Genomic DNA, 14,833 nt, shown 5'->3' on the forward strand with positions numbered 1-14,833 from the left:
CCCATCCCTAAGCGTCTGTTTGCCAGATCACTCCCATGAGCCCCCGATTCCAACCTTTCTGATAACCAATGGGGGTTAGACCTGGGCCTGCCAGACTTTCTGTGCCCTCTCCTTCCCTACGTGGATTCACCATCCACCACAATACCCCCTCCCTTTGCCCCAGCTCTGCTCCTTTCCCCTCTCCCCGCTGCACACCTGTACAGCGTCCCCCCCAACACCCCTACCTCCCCAATCCCTCCCACCTGGGTTGGGGGTTGCTGAGCAGGGCAGTCCCCTCTGCTCCTTGCCCTTTCCTGGGTCCCAGGTCCAGTCCCTCTGCTGCCACCTACAAAACATTGATGCAGATCGTCCTGGTCTATGAGTGAGCCTGTCTAAGCCTTGGTTTCCTCACCTGGCATTTGGGCAGAGTAACCCCAGCTCAGGGAAGCTGAGTCAACTCAAGTAAGCAGAAGTGCTCCCAGAACATGCCCACGTGGGAGGTGGAAGGTGCTAGAACTTCCCCAAGATTCTCCTGGCCCTTGACAGCTGGCTCCCCTGCTGAGCAGGCCCTTTGTTCCTCCTGAGCAGGTGTCTGTTCCTCCTCGTTTTCTCACCTCTGTTCTCTCCACAGAAAGCTGGGTGTGTTCCCTGGAGTGGAGATGCCATTTGGAACCAGGTCACTTTGCAGAAGTCTGTTTGGGCAGGGCACGGGCCGGTGCACAGAACCGGCCCTCCTCAGGGCTCCAGACTTCCACAAAGACTCAGGCCTCTGGTCCTGCCCCATCAGCCCCCAGCCTCCAGCTGTCAGGGCAGTAGGCTCTGAGCGGGTGGTGGGGGACCAGCTCCAGGGCCTTCTGTCTTAAGGGCTGTAACAAGGAATTGCTGTGGCTCCTCTCCTTGCCATGCGGGAGACATACCATGTGGGGCGTCCCTCCGACCCAGGCCTGGAATTCCCTTTAGGAGGCCAGCCTCTGGGTATTATCCAGACCTGGGACCTCCCTCCCCAGCCCACCCCCAGGCCCTGAGCTTGTCCAGCGTCAGATAACCCGCTCTAGCCCAGCACTCTCACATCTGCCCAATCCCTAATCCCGACCCCAAATCCAGGCCTGCTCCCTCACCCCCTGCAAAGCTTGTTGTTTGGGGTTGATGAAGCCCCCAGCCAAACTCCCACTAACACTCAAGGATGGAGGTTCTAATGAAGACCCAATCAATGTGAGTCCCCCCAGAGTTTTGAAAAAGATGTGTCCTGAGGTACAAAGTCCTGGTTCACCGCCCCTAGTAGGAGGGAAGGACACACAGGGCTCAGAGAGTGAGCTCACCCCCTTAACCCCATGCCTTCCACATGCTGTCCCCTCACCCTGGAATGCCTTTCTTGTTTCTACTACATCCAGCCTAATCCAGCCATCTAGAATCTGCTTAGAAATTCCCTCTAGGAAACCTGCCCGCATCTCTCCTTGTCTTGCTTACTGAGAGGCCTGTCCTGTCCCCCGAGGGCCTCTTGTCCACCTCTCATGTGGACATGGAACACCAATATTTTGTTCTATATAAGTCACCCATCTCTTCAGTCATCCTGGGATTAAATGAGAGACTCAAATAAATAAGAGGATTCTTGCATTGTTTATGAGCTTACCCAAGACCTTATGTGAAACTGGCTTGGTAGATGTTCACCACATTCAGAGGGCACATTTGTGATAGTGTGAGTTAAAATATAGGCCATGAGTCTCCTAGAAAACCCATTCAACAGGGCCCCCGGTACACACCCCCAGTGCGACTGAACCTCAAGCTTAGTGACTGCTGTCAGAACAGTGCCGGCTGTATTGGCAGGGAGTGGAGAGCTGACCACAGATGTTGGTTTGAAGTCAAAACTGCAGGACATGCAGACTCATCTCAGCGGTGACAGAGCCAGCAACTCCAGGATGGAGGCTCTTAGTGAGCTCAGATTCCAGTCAATAAGTGTTAGCTGTTACTCCTGCTTTGGGGGTTTTCAGGGTCCTGTAGGGACAAGGGAGAAATGTATGGCTCTTTGGGTCTGTCAAGACTCAACACTCTATTCCTCTTCTCTGTCCTTATTTGCTCCAATGGCAAATTTTCCTGAGCACCTACTATGTGCAGGTTCTGAGCTGGTCTTGGGGTCCAGAAAGCCTGTGCATTGTCAGTGAGGAAGGCACAGAAGGGGCCCCTCTTGAGGGGCTGACCCTTGGGACCCAGTATCATCAGGGGTCCACTGGGGATGGGAAACAGGAGGTGAGGGGGAGGCCCAGACGCAGCGGCCATGTGAGGCCAGCAGCCCTGCTCCAGCTCCTGTTCTGTCGGTGATCTCTGGGAAACATCTTCTCTGAAAAACATCCCAAGTTCTGCTGGTAAACACTGAACTCAGACCCTCCCTCACTGCCTGCGGCTCCTCCTGTCTCCCCAGACTTGGCTGAAGCCGTGTCTCCCCTTGGTCATGCACGTGGAGAGACCGAGGAGAGTCAGCCTCTGTCCTTCAGCCTCACCTCTCCCATCCAGCCCCGCAGCAAGTCTCCTTGGACAGCTCCCAAAACATATCTCCTTTCTGTTTCATTTCCCTGTGTGGGGTGCACACATGGAGGAGTGACGAGGACCTAGTGACCACTGGGCTTTGAAGAGGTCATCATGCACACCATCGTCTCTCGTCTCCGGAACAAATATAGGAGGCACTGGTCTTTAAAGTGGGGAGGTAAAACAGTTATTATTTGTCAATGAATCATGGCAGAGACAGCTAATTGTCTGCTGATATCCCTTCCCTCCTTGTTTCGTAGTGATCAAATCTTGTGTTTAGCATGGCCACCTGGAGGAAAATAACATTTCCCCACTCACAGCTATGTGTGGCCATGTGGCAGCTTCCCGGAAACCTCCTTAAAGTCATGCTCCACCCTTTTCCTCCTCTTTCTTCTCCTCGGTGCTGCAGCCCGGAGCTTACTTGATGGCTGCAGCTGCCCACCTTGCACTATGCAGGCAAGGGCCACATCCTGGAGGGGAGGACAATGAGCTTGAAGGAACATGGGGATATCGTGGAGAGCCCGCTGTGCTGACCTTGGGCCACTCCTTTGGGCTTTTGTGTAAGTCATTCACATTTTGGGTCTGTCTAGTTGCTGCCTAATCTAATTCTTATACAGATAATTAAGTGATAAGCTAATCATAATTGATTGAAGGTCTTCAGTCAAGTGGCTGAACACAATAGCAATATACTCAAAATCAATTGTTTTCCTATAGAATGTAGATCACCAGTTAGATGATATCTTTGAAGAAGACCACATTTATGTTTGCTATAGAAGTAGAACAAAAATGGGACAGATCATGATGAGTGACATTACAAGCCATGGATCCAATTCCCATCCTGCGCGATGGGCTTGGAACATGGTGCCATCTCCTCTCCCATGCTAAATCCACAAAGCGGTTTTTCAAAAATGTGAAAACAATCTAACAAATACACAGTCTAAAACAAGAACAGCCACATTCGGTGGGCCAATGTGTGAATTCCTTGAAAATAAGAGAGGAGCTGGGTCAGATTAAAGAGGAAAACCACCCCCTGGGTGGGCAGGGCCTGGGACGTTCACAGTGAAGATACAGCCGCTGAGAGGGCCATGGAGGAAAATGATGGATCAGACTAATGGAAAGGCTTTACCCAAAGAGCCAGCTTTAACAGAGCAAGCAGAGCAGGAATTATTTTATGAAATTGGAAATTGCTATCCTCAGAGATAAGGAAGGATATCACTGTCTAAATAAGAATTAGCAGTTATATATTAAAGAACTAATTAGAGATTTTAGAAATTTAAAAATATGATTATTGAAAAAAGGGGGAGGCTCATTCATAGGCACAGTGGCACAGGGTGCAGGGGAGCAAAGCTGTCCCTGGTAGCAGGCAGACGCGGCATCCTGGGAAAGGCCTGGCCAGCTGCCTCTACCCTGCCTTTGATCTTGTGCTCTGGATCAGTCAGGGAATTTGTTGGCCTGCAACAGAAGGCAGCTCTGGCAGAGGAAGGCAAACAGGGGTTTGGTGAAATTCTTGGAGTGGTGGCCGGGCCTGGGAAGCAGGATGGCCCAGTCAGCATCTCCCTGAGATCTGGGAGGACAGGTCCTCACCCCACACTTTCTCATAGGGAAGTATTCCTCTTCCGGACAAAGCAATTCCTGCTGCCTCCCTCTCTCGGCCTAGGACGTGGAAGGAGTGAATAACCCCTCCTGCTCCACCCTGCTCTTGCTGGCTTCTTCCCAGCGATAGAAACATGCCCAAGCCCTGCTGTGTGGAAACACCATCCTGCCTCCTTCCCCTGTGACTTTCAGGGCTCCCTCTCCTCCTGGCAGCCATCAGTGTGAAGCATCAGCTGTGCCTACTGAGGATGCCACCACCCTCTCAGCCTGCTCTGACCTCCCTCTCCAGAGCTGGCAGCTGAGGGTGTGTTGGGAGCCCAGCCTAACCTGTCGTGGTGACTCCTGGAGACCCGCACAGAGGAAAAAGCCCACATGGGTCCCAGAACCCACTGTCCAGATATGCCACACATTAGATCTGCCTGACTTAACAGACTATTTTGCATACACAAGAGGGATCGCCAAGGCACAGTATGCAAGTTTTAATCTGATAGACTTGGCTTCCCCACAGGTTATGCCAATTGATGTCATCCCCTCAACACATGAGTATGTATAGAGAGCAGCATCCACTCTTTTTACACTTTGCACACCAAGATGTGAAAGTCTCAGGCCAACACTCTTTCCATTGGCCTTTTATTATTAGTGCAGTGGAACAGGCCGTCATGTGTTTAGTGGTTATGTTTTCCTATTATTCTGTGCATACAAGTTCAAGATTTTAATGTCTTCCCAGTGAATTGTTCCTTTTGTTAACATGCACTGACAGTGGCTAACCCTAATAGGACTTTGTCGGCTCACAGTCAGCTGTGTATGGCATAAACACAGTTACACATGCAGCAGGTTCTCTAGGGTTGCAGCTCAGACCTCGTGGCTCTTAGAGCCCACCCCCCCCGCAAGTGGGTGGTTCCAAGGTACATCCAGCTAGAACCTGGGTCCCCGCCAGCTCTGACCTCTGCTGCCAAGGTCGTTTGTGCACTACCCTGTACATTCTGTGTATGATGGCTCATGCTGCACGGATATGAGGCAGGAGAAACAGAAGATGCACAGAGGCCAGGCTAGACCAGCCTGATTCCCATCTTTCCCCAGATCTCACAGTCAAGGAGCTGAAGCTGTCCCCAGCCACTGAGAGGTGGGCCTCCCCAAGGCCACTGCTAGGTGCTGAGCCCTCGCAGTCTTTAAGTAAATGTGTGCTGATCCACAGGAAGGGCCCCATCCCTTCCTTGCTCACCCCAATTCCAGCCACCCATGCTTCCCTCCCTGCTCTCCCCTCCTCAGTCTGGGTGGCCTTCACATGCAGCACTGTCCTGTCTGTGCATCTCTTCTCAGTCTACCCTCTCATCATTAGGATGCTCATATAATTAACAAATTACAGTGTCCATGCCTCACATGCTCTGTGCAGGGTGGAGCATTTTGAAAGCATTGCTCATGTGAGTTGCACCTTTAGAGATGAGTTTTATCCCTGTTTATAAATAAGGCAACTGAGACCCAAATGGTAAGTTGCCAAAGTCCCTGTACGCAGCTTGGAAAGGAACATCCCCTTCTGGGATTCTGGCTCAGGCCCCTCTAGGTGTGATGTGACCTCCGCAACCCCTGCCTCTCAACTCATGGGCCCTCTCCAAAAGGGGACCCCCCCAGCTGAGGGACACAGGAAAAGACTTCATGTGTGTTCGCACCCCTAGAGAACTGTTCGCGTGTGTGTGTGTGTGTGTGTGTGCATGTGTGTACGGGCTGGGGGACTTAAACAACAGGTTCATTTGTCACAGTTCTGGAGGCTGAAAGTCCAAGATCAAGGTGCTGACAGGGACAGTGTCTGGCAAGGTCTCTCCCCTTGGCTTGCAGATGGCCACCTCACTGTGTGCTCACAGGGCATCTTCTTTGTGCATGTGTGGGGACAGCATGCTCCCTGGTGTCTCTTCTTATGGGGACACTGATCCTCTCAGATCAGGGCCCCACCCTTAAGGCCTCATTTAACCTTCATTACTTCCTTAGAAGCCGCACTGGGGGTGAGGGCTCCAACGTGTGGATTTAGGGGGACACCATTCTGTGTGCGTGTTTGGAGCAGGAAGACCTGTTTGGCATTCCCGGGGTCACATCCAGCAGGTGGCCACGCCTGCCCAAACACCAAGAGAGTTCTTGGTTCCCATGACAGCAGTAAGTTTCAGGGCCAGGTGGCAGAGGCATTTAAACAGTGTCCAGCTGCCACCTGGCCAGGGCAGGCAGGATGTGGGTCACCTGGCATCAGGCCTTGTGCTATGGGTCTAATGTCCCTTTGGCCTCTGGGAACCCTGGGGCCTCTGCTGCCCAACTGCACTAGGCTCCTGCCTCAGTATCCCTGTCCAGACCTCTAGGTTGCAATGGCCAGCATGTGGCTATGGCCCTGTCTCCCACCTGGTCCAGGTGCAGTGACCTGGAAGCCCTGACCTGTTGAGGTCCAGCTGCCCACCCCCCACCCAGCACACCTGGCATGAGCCCCCCATCCCTGGCCTCTGGCTCTGCCCCAGGCGCCCAGACACAGCCATGTGCCCTCCACAGCTGTGTGTCTCCAAGCCCTGCACCTCTCTGAACCCTGCTTTCTCCACCAGCAACATGGGAGTGACCCCTTCAGCCCCACAGAATTGTGCCAGAGCCAGAGTGCCTGGGACTGCACGGCCTTTGCTTCCTCTCCTTACCCGATGGACTCCAACCCCAGGTCCCCCCCTCACCTCCAGTGAAGGTTCCCAGGGGCCACTGGGTTTCTGCTTTGTGGCAGCAGCAGCAGGGCAGCCCTGGACAAGGGGAGGGCGCCTGCCAAGGAAGCCAGAGTTGGCTGGAGCGGGTGCTGCCGAGGGAACTCATCACTCCGGCCAGGCAATTATTTTTAATGAGTCCAACTCTCCTGCAGGCTGTGAGGCCCGGGGCAGACAAGCCACAGCTACAGGAAAGCAGACTGCCAGGGCTTCCCAGCAAACAGGTCAGCTCCATTGCACTGCACCCACTCCGACCTCTTGTGGCATTTAAAAAGGACATTTTACAGGACTGTTATTCAGAAAGAAGCAGCATCAACTGCCACAGGTGAAAAAGAGAAAGGAGCTCTAAATACAACATGAATACCATGACAACAAAGACAAGCTCTGGGCAGGGTGGGCATCGCCCAGGCAGCTCATGGGGCTGAAGTCTGGCTTCTGGGACTTGGAATCTTACAGCTGGGTGCCTCAGAGCAGCACCTCCATCCCATTGGCTCTGAGCCCACCCTTTCCTCCCTCTTTCTTTAAATAGAGTGACTCACAACTGTGAGGAAGGTGGGACCACACAGCAGTGGCCCGGAGCCCTTCTCTGAGATGTGGCAAAAAAGAACTTTCTCCTAAAGAGGGATGCACTGTTCCCTAATGCAGACCTGTGACCTGCCTAACCTTGTCCCGAGTATCCTCAGAGGCTCCAGCCTGCACGGATGAGACAGTGTGAGCAGCCCAGGAAGCCAATTTGGAGGGGAGTTAGGTGTCGGAGCTGGGCTTTGAGGAATGAAGAGGGTTTCCAGGTAGGCTCCAGAAAGGAGGAGGTATAGGAGCTGGGCTTTGAGGAAAGAAGAGAGTTTCCATGTAGGCTCCAGAAAGGAGGAGGTATGGGAACTGGGCTTTGAGGGTTTCCACTTTGGGGCAGGGAAGCGTCCTGCTGGGGAGAGCAGCAGGGGCATAAGCATAGGAGGGAAGGAGGGGAAAGTGGGCGTTCTCCTTGGAGCCCCACGGAGGCCTCGGGCCCTAGCCATGTTGCATGGGTGGTGGGAGCTACGGCTCCACAGGAAGGGCATCCACCCCAAGAACATCCCCCTTGGGTGCAGCCTGAGCAGACTGACTTTGTCTTACTGGCCCCTGGAGAGGCCCTATGGATGGCAGGTACAGGGGTGAGGCTGGAGCTGCAACTCAGTGGCAGAGGGAGCAGCAGGGCCAGGGCACAGAGGGAGGGGCAGGATGGACTCCTTAGGTCCCCCTGCTCCTCCAGCTCCAAGTCTTTCCTGCTCCAGGATCAGCCCTAGGGCCCCCTGGACAGTCCTGCTGTCAGCCAGCTTCCCATCAGATTGGCCTTCATTGCCTCACGCTATGCTCCTTTCAGCACCTTCCTTCGCAGTTGGGGACACAGGGGAGGCTGGGTGGAGCAGATGGGCCAGGAAAAGGGTCTGGGAGGAGTGCAGCTTTCTGAAGGTAGCTGGCCACCTATTGACTCTTGATCCCAGCTCCACACTGACACTTGACTCAGCCACAGACCGACTCCTGAACCCAGGCACATACTGACCCCTACTCCTGACTACACCTTGACTTTGACACCAGCCATATATTAGCTTCTGGCAGCCATGGTCTTAACCCTTGGCCTCAGCCCACCTTGACCTTTTAACTAACCATACTGACCCCTGGCACTAGGCAGACCCTGATGGCCAACCCTGGCCCCACACCAAGCCACACTCTGATCATTGCCTGAACTTGGCCTTGCTGTAGCCTTGGGCTGACCTCAGCTATGTATGCCACAGCCAGACACTCTTCTCAGAGGGCCCAGGGCAGGCCCAAGGTCTGGCAGGAGGAGCAGGCACAGCAGGGTAAGGAGCCGGGGGATGCAGCTCCCTGAGTGCTGGCTTCAGTGCAGCGCCAGGCACAGTGAGAGGTACTTGGCAGCTTGTCTCGGAAGCAGGAGTGGCTGTGCCCATTGCACAGAATGTTTCTCACTATCAAGTTGCCAGGTGACCTTGGGCCAGCAGCGTGTTCTCTCTGGAGTTCTATGTGCTCAAGAGTGAAAACCGGAGTCTCATGAATTCTAAAGACTCTTACAAGAAAACGAGTGCTAGGGCAGCTTGCGGGGCACGGAGCAATTGAGATGATGCATTTAAGGTGCTCAGCACAAAGCCAAGTACACCATAAGTGTTCAATAAATGTGGGTTATTAATGTTACTATTAATAATCCAGCCTGCCCACTTCACTGAGCAGACAGGGACAGGCAGCTTAAGAGTGCAGGAAGGGGCCGCCCGTGGGCAGGAGGACGTTTTAATGAGAGGAAGCGGTAGCGGCAGCCGGGAGAAGGCAGGCAGGGCCCTGCACAGGAACGGGAAATAACACTGCCTTCCCAAGTGCCAGAGCAGGGCCCACCCTGGAGCAGAGGATGATGCTTAAGACAAAGAGAGGGTTCCCCTCCTGCCCTAAAGTTGGCACCATCATAGTAGCTGTCGGTGGGGACAAGGAGGCCGGGCACTGCTGTGTTTAGCAATGAGCTGAGTACATGATAGGCCCAGGGCAGGGCCAGGATGCAGGCCCAGGTCTGTAGGACCATGAAGACCATGCCCATCCCAGGACGATGTCAGCAGATAGGGAGGCCAGTGGGAGAGGGGAGAGAACAGAGTGCTGGGAGAGGGAACAAGCTCTCCCTTGCTGGTCCCTGGCCCTGAGTGGGGTCAGTGAAGGGCCTGTAGCTGTTTCCCAGCCACCTCCCACAGCCCCTTGTGGCAGAGACTAATGGCATTCCCACCTTCCCACATGTGAGATTTCACTCCGCAGCAGGAACCACCTGCCCCTCCCTGTTCCTGCTTTCCAGTTATCCCTTCAACCCACTGGCCTCAGTTTGGGCTGCTGAAAAAAAAGAAAAAAAGGTAACCTCGCTCAGGATTCTTGTGAGAACTGCTTGTGGCCAATATTTACAGATGCCAGGCAACATGTTAAGCATCTTCTCCTTTCATTGGTGCCTTCTGTCAGTCTTTTCCAAGGAGTGGTAGAGCAGGTGAGTTCACATTATGTGGACACAAGTCAGGGCTTAAGTAATAGACTAGAGCTGTAAGGGGTCTGTTACACCCTGGTCTATGCAGGGTGCGTGCCTCAGTGAGATCCCCTAGGGAGGGGGCCGTGGAGAAAGAAAGGGTGGATAATCTAGCAGGCTGGGCTTGAGAAGTTCCTTTGTAGACACTTCAAGAGGAACAAGAATTAAAGGCTTTGGGGCTAGGGAGAGGTTTGCTATTCTATGTATTTTAGAAAGCATTATTCAACCAAACGGTGGGGAAGAAATTGGGAGAGGCAAAGTGATGGCAAGGAGACAAGTTGGAGGGATGTAGCTTTGACCCAGGAGGAAGGTGCTGGTGCCTGATGCAGGGAAGGTGTGGTGAATTCACAGTAGGAAGAGGGAGAAGTGGACACCTTTAAGATCTCCTTTGGACGTAGAGTATATGGGATGTTGGTGACTAAAGAGAGGGAATGGGGGCAATGGCAAGGTTTCTGGGTGGGTGGGGGAGGAACTGTAAATAAAAACTCTTTTTCTGCTCACAATACTTCTGACACCAAATAAATATGTGGGTTTTTCACAGCAAGCAATTCTCCAGTTTTCTGCAGACATCAACTGGGTGTCTGATATTGTTTGGCTCTGCGTCCCCACCCAAATCTCATGTTGAATTATAATCTCCAGTGTTGTGGGGGGTACCTGGTGGGAGGCAATTGGATCATGGGAGCAGATTTCCCCATTGCTGTTCTCGTGATAGTGAGTGAGTGCCCACAAGATCTGGTTGTTTAAAAGTGTGTAGCCCTTCCCCATTCAAGCTGTCCTGCTCCACCATGGTAAGGCATGCTTGCTTCCCCTTCACCTTCCACCATGATTGTAAGTTTCCTGAGGCTTCCCAACCATGCTTCCTGTACAGCCTGTGGAACTGTGGGTGAATTAAACCTCTTTTCCTCATAAATTTACCAGTCTCAGGTGGTTCTTTATAGAAATGTGAGTACAGACTAATACAGTGTCCTACCATGTAATTTCATTCTGACACTGACTACTGGAAGTTAGTGCAGACCCACCAGGTGAAAGGCTCAGTCCCATAATCCTGCTCCTATTTCAGATATCCATTGCAAGTCACCCAACTAGGCTGCAAATTGGAGATTTCCATGACTCCCTCCTCAGGTTCAATAATTTGCTAGGATGGTTCACAGAACTCTGAAACGCTTTACTTACTATTACGTATGAAGGATAGAAATGAACATCCAGAGGAAGAGGTACATAGGGCTAGGCTGAGAAGAGTCCCAAGCACAGGAGCTTCTGTCCCCTTGGAGTCTGGGGTGCACCATGCTCCTGTCATATGGATGCATTCACTAACCTGGAAGCTCTTTGAACTCCATTTAGGGTTTTTGTGGAGGTTCCATTACATAGACATAATTGATTAGATCACTGGTCACTCATGATTAGGTCAATCTCTAGTCTTCTCTCCTTGGAGATCTGGGGGTGGGGCTGAAAGTTCCAACCTTCTAATCACAGCCTTGGTTCCCCTGGCAACCAGTCCCTCTCCATCCTGAGGCTATTCACGTTGTTAGCATAAACTCAAATACGGTTGAAAGTGGCTTGCTATGAATAACAAGAGACACTCCTATCACCTCTATCACTTAGGAAACTCAAGGTCCTAGAAGCTCTGTGGCAGGAACTGGGGACACAAAACAAAATAATTTATTGTATTACCTTAGGTGCTCAGTGTCAGGAACTGAGGTCAAAGCCCAAATATTATACTTATCACACGTTGACAGATACAGGGAATGCCGCAGGAACAGTAGTACTGTGGGAACAATAATGCACTTGTCTTTGAACATGGTGAACAATGTGATGTCCAAAGGAAGTCTTGAGTCGTCCATAAGATACATGACTTGGGGCCAGGGGGACCACTGGATGAAAGCAGCTTGAGGAGTCATCATCCTCATTGGAGGGATGCACATGAACGAGATCGCCAGGGAAAATCCCACCAGGGGCTGCTGGCAAAGAGGACTCTTTAAAATCAGGCAGCCTCTTTAAAATCAGGCAAAAAATAAGCATGCTCAAAGCTGCCACTTTGACTCTGTAATATATTAGAGATCCTAGACAGTGAAATAAGACAAGAAAAAGAAAATTGAATACATATGGATTGGAAAGGAAAAACTGAAGAGTCATCTTTTGTTCTTTGCAGATTTTATGATTTTATTTTTAGAAAAATCAAAAAGAATTTGGACACAAAGTACTAGCAATATTAGGAGAGCTTAGACATGTAGCTGAATATAAGATCCATATGCAAAAGTCAGTTGCGTTTCTGTACAGCATCAAGACACTGACAAATGTTGTACCATTTTTGTAGCAACAAAAATTACAAATGTAACTGGAAATAAGTCTAACAAAAGTTGTAAAGGACTGTAAAAAGGAATTTGTAAAATTTCCCTGACACATCTATCATGTCCCACTTAAATATGCCCCATTTATTTTTACAGACCTAGATAAATGAAGAGATAGCCCATGTTTATCAATTGGAAGACTTGTTATTATAATATAATCTCCTCAAATTTATGTAATGGTTTAACACCACTCCAATAAAAACAGAATCTTTTACAGAACTTGACAGTTTGCTACTAAAATTAAAATCAAAGAACAAAAGGCCAAGAATATCTAAGACAATTCTAAAGAAGAAAGGCAGGCTACTCTGCCAGATTTGATTTATTATAGTTTTAGTAAAGAATACCATGTAGTATTAGCACGGGAGTAAACAAATTGGCCAATGGAACAAATAGAGCATCCCCAAGCAGATCCATGCACCTATGTATGACATAGGTTGTCAAATTGAATGGCAAACCAGTGGAGAAAGAAGTGACTTTTCAATAAATACACCTGGAATAATTGGCTACCCACATGAAAAAAATTAAATTATGTTTCCACCTCACACTATACCTGCACATTGAAATCCACACCAGATAGATTAAGAACTATGTCAAAGCAAATGTCAAAGCAAAATTTAAAAATCTTTAGAAGAAAATATAGGTAAGAATTTCGATCTCAAGATAGGAAAGGATTTCTTAAAATACAAAAAGTGCTAACATAAAAGAAAAAGACTGATGTATTTGAAAACATTGTGATTAAGAACTTCCGTAAATAGAAAGACAAGATCAAGTAAAAAGGTAAGTCAAGGTGTGAAAATATGCTTAAAAAACATATTTCTGACAAAGAATCTGTATCAAGATGAAACAGAAAACATTCAAGTCAGTAAGAACAAGAAGGAAAAAACTCAATGGGCAAAAATTAAAACAGCTGCTGCACAGAACAGACAATGTCTGCAGATCCCAAGTGCTACCAGTGATTCATATATGTAGGTACAAACCCCGGGATTCCATTTTACTGGCAAAACCAAAGATGTTTCATGACACTGAGTGTTTAAGAGAATATGTATCAACAGGATCTCTCAAACATGGCCAACAGGAATGTAATTTGGGATCATCACTTCAGTGTAATCTTATACATTTCAGCATTTGCAAGCACTGCAGCCCAGCAGTTTTACTCCTTGATATATACCCAAGAAAAAAATGTGCACATGTCCACCAGAAGTTATCTACCAAAATGATTGTGGCAGCACTGTTCATAATGGAAAAGAAACTGGAAACAACCCAAGCCCATCTATAGGAGAATAGACAAGCAAATTGAGGTGTATTCAGATATTGGATATTATATAGCAATGAAAATTAATGACCTATAGCTACACCTGTAATCAATGAATCTTAAAAGCACACGAGTGAGAAGCTGTCTTGGCGGTGGATCAGCAGTCCTAGCCACCCGGCTGGTGCTGTGTGAGCAGAGATGAACTGCCCAGCAGAGCCTTCCCTCAGTTCCTTCCCTACAGAACTATGAGTGGAATAGAGCAGTGCTTCTGAGACACTAAGTTTTGGGGCAGTTGTTGCACAGCACTAGGTAGCCAGAACTTTATATGATTTTTACCCTGCACAAAAACATCCATTCATATTTTTCCTCTTACATTTGTATTCCATTCCTCCAATAAAGCAGTTTGGCACTCCCTGACCCCACCACAAAATAAAGCCAGAGCCCTGAAATACTTGGAGCATACAGTTTATGCCATAAGCAATAAGCATTAAAGATTAAGTGTGAACAAAAAGAAGTACTAAGCAGCACTTAGGAGGTTGGGTTCTATTTTATTAAGAGTTATTGTTCCCAATTTCTCACTGTGCTTAATTTATAAATTAAAGTTTACCATAGGTATGCATGAACAGGAAAAATCACATTGTAGACAGGCTTTGTCCTGTCCACAGTTTCAGGTATCCAGTGAAGGTCTTGGAACACATCTCTGTGGGTAAAGGGCTCCACTGTAATATGTTTTGTTCTTTTCTAAATTGGCTGTTACTGGGTGTCATTTAGTTTTTATTTCTAATTTATAAGCCTTCTTTCATTCCTTTAATCATTTTGAATATTCTTGTTTAATAATTTCTCTCAGATTGTTTAATTAACTAAACTTTTCAGGAAACAAATCTTTCCTGAACCAGTAAAATGTCAATCCTGATGGGATAGTTTCTTTATGGGTGTCCGTGTGTGTGCATGTCTGGCTGATTCTAAGCAAGCTTTGTATTTACTGTGGGAATTTTATGGTGGCTAGGTTGTTAAAGCACCCTTGCATTGTGGCTTTATTTGGGTTTATACTAAGTGCTGAGGGTGGGTGTTCCAGGAACCCACCCTGTGTCAGCTTCTTGGCCTATGGTCCCCACATCAAGAGGCAAAGTTAAAAGCCAGACTCGAGGTCCTCAGGAGGTGAGGCCCAGGGTTTCAGTTTCTCACTGAAGACTGAACTTCTCATAGAGAAACTTCAGAACACTAAAGACAAAAAGAAATTATAAAAGAACCCAGAGAGGCACAAAAGTTTGCCTCCAAAGAACAAAGCTTGAACTATCAAGAAGTTTCTGAACAGCAGCAACTGTGGCCTAAAACAACAGAAAAATATCTTCAAAGTACTGAAAGAAAATAGACGCCA

The 14,833-nt window shown here is 49.2% G+C and overlaps 1 long non-coding RNA gene across 1 annotated transcript; it reads right to left on the bottom strand.

Annotated features, from left to right (window-relative positions):
* Window positions 1–1,583: 1,583 nt before the first annotated feature.
* LOC134809527 (uncharacterized) lies at window positions 1,584–11,210 on the bottom strand. Its single transcript, XR_010155460.1, has 2 exons — window positions 11,029–11,210; window positions 1,584–1,971 (listed from the first exon to the last, which is right to left on the bottom strand). It is a non-coding gene; the product is annotated as an uncharacterized LOC134809527 (long non-coding RNA).
* Between the last annotated feature and the right edge of the window lie 3,623 nt (window positions 11,211–14,833).

The sequence above is a fragment of the Pan troglodytes genome, chromosome 2 (genome assembly GCF_028858775.2).
Source record: "Pan troglodytes isolate AG18354 chromosome 2, NHGRI_mPanTro3-v2.0_pri, whole genome shotgun sequence".
NCBI classification, from domain to species: domain Eukaryota; kingdom Metazoa; phylum Chordata; class Mammalia; order Primates; family Hominidae; genus Pan; species Pan troglodytes.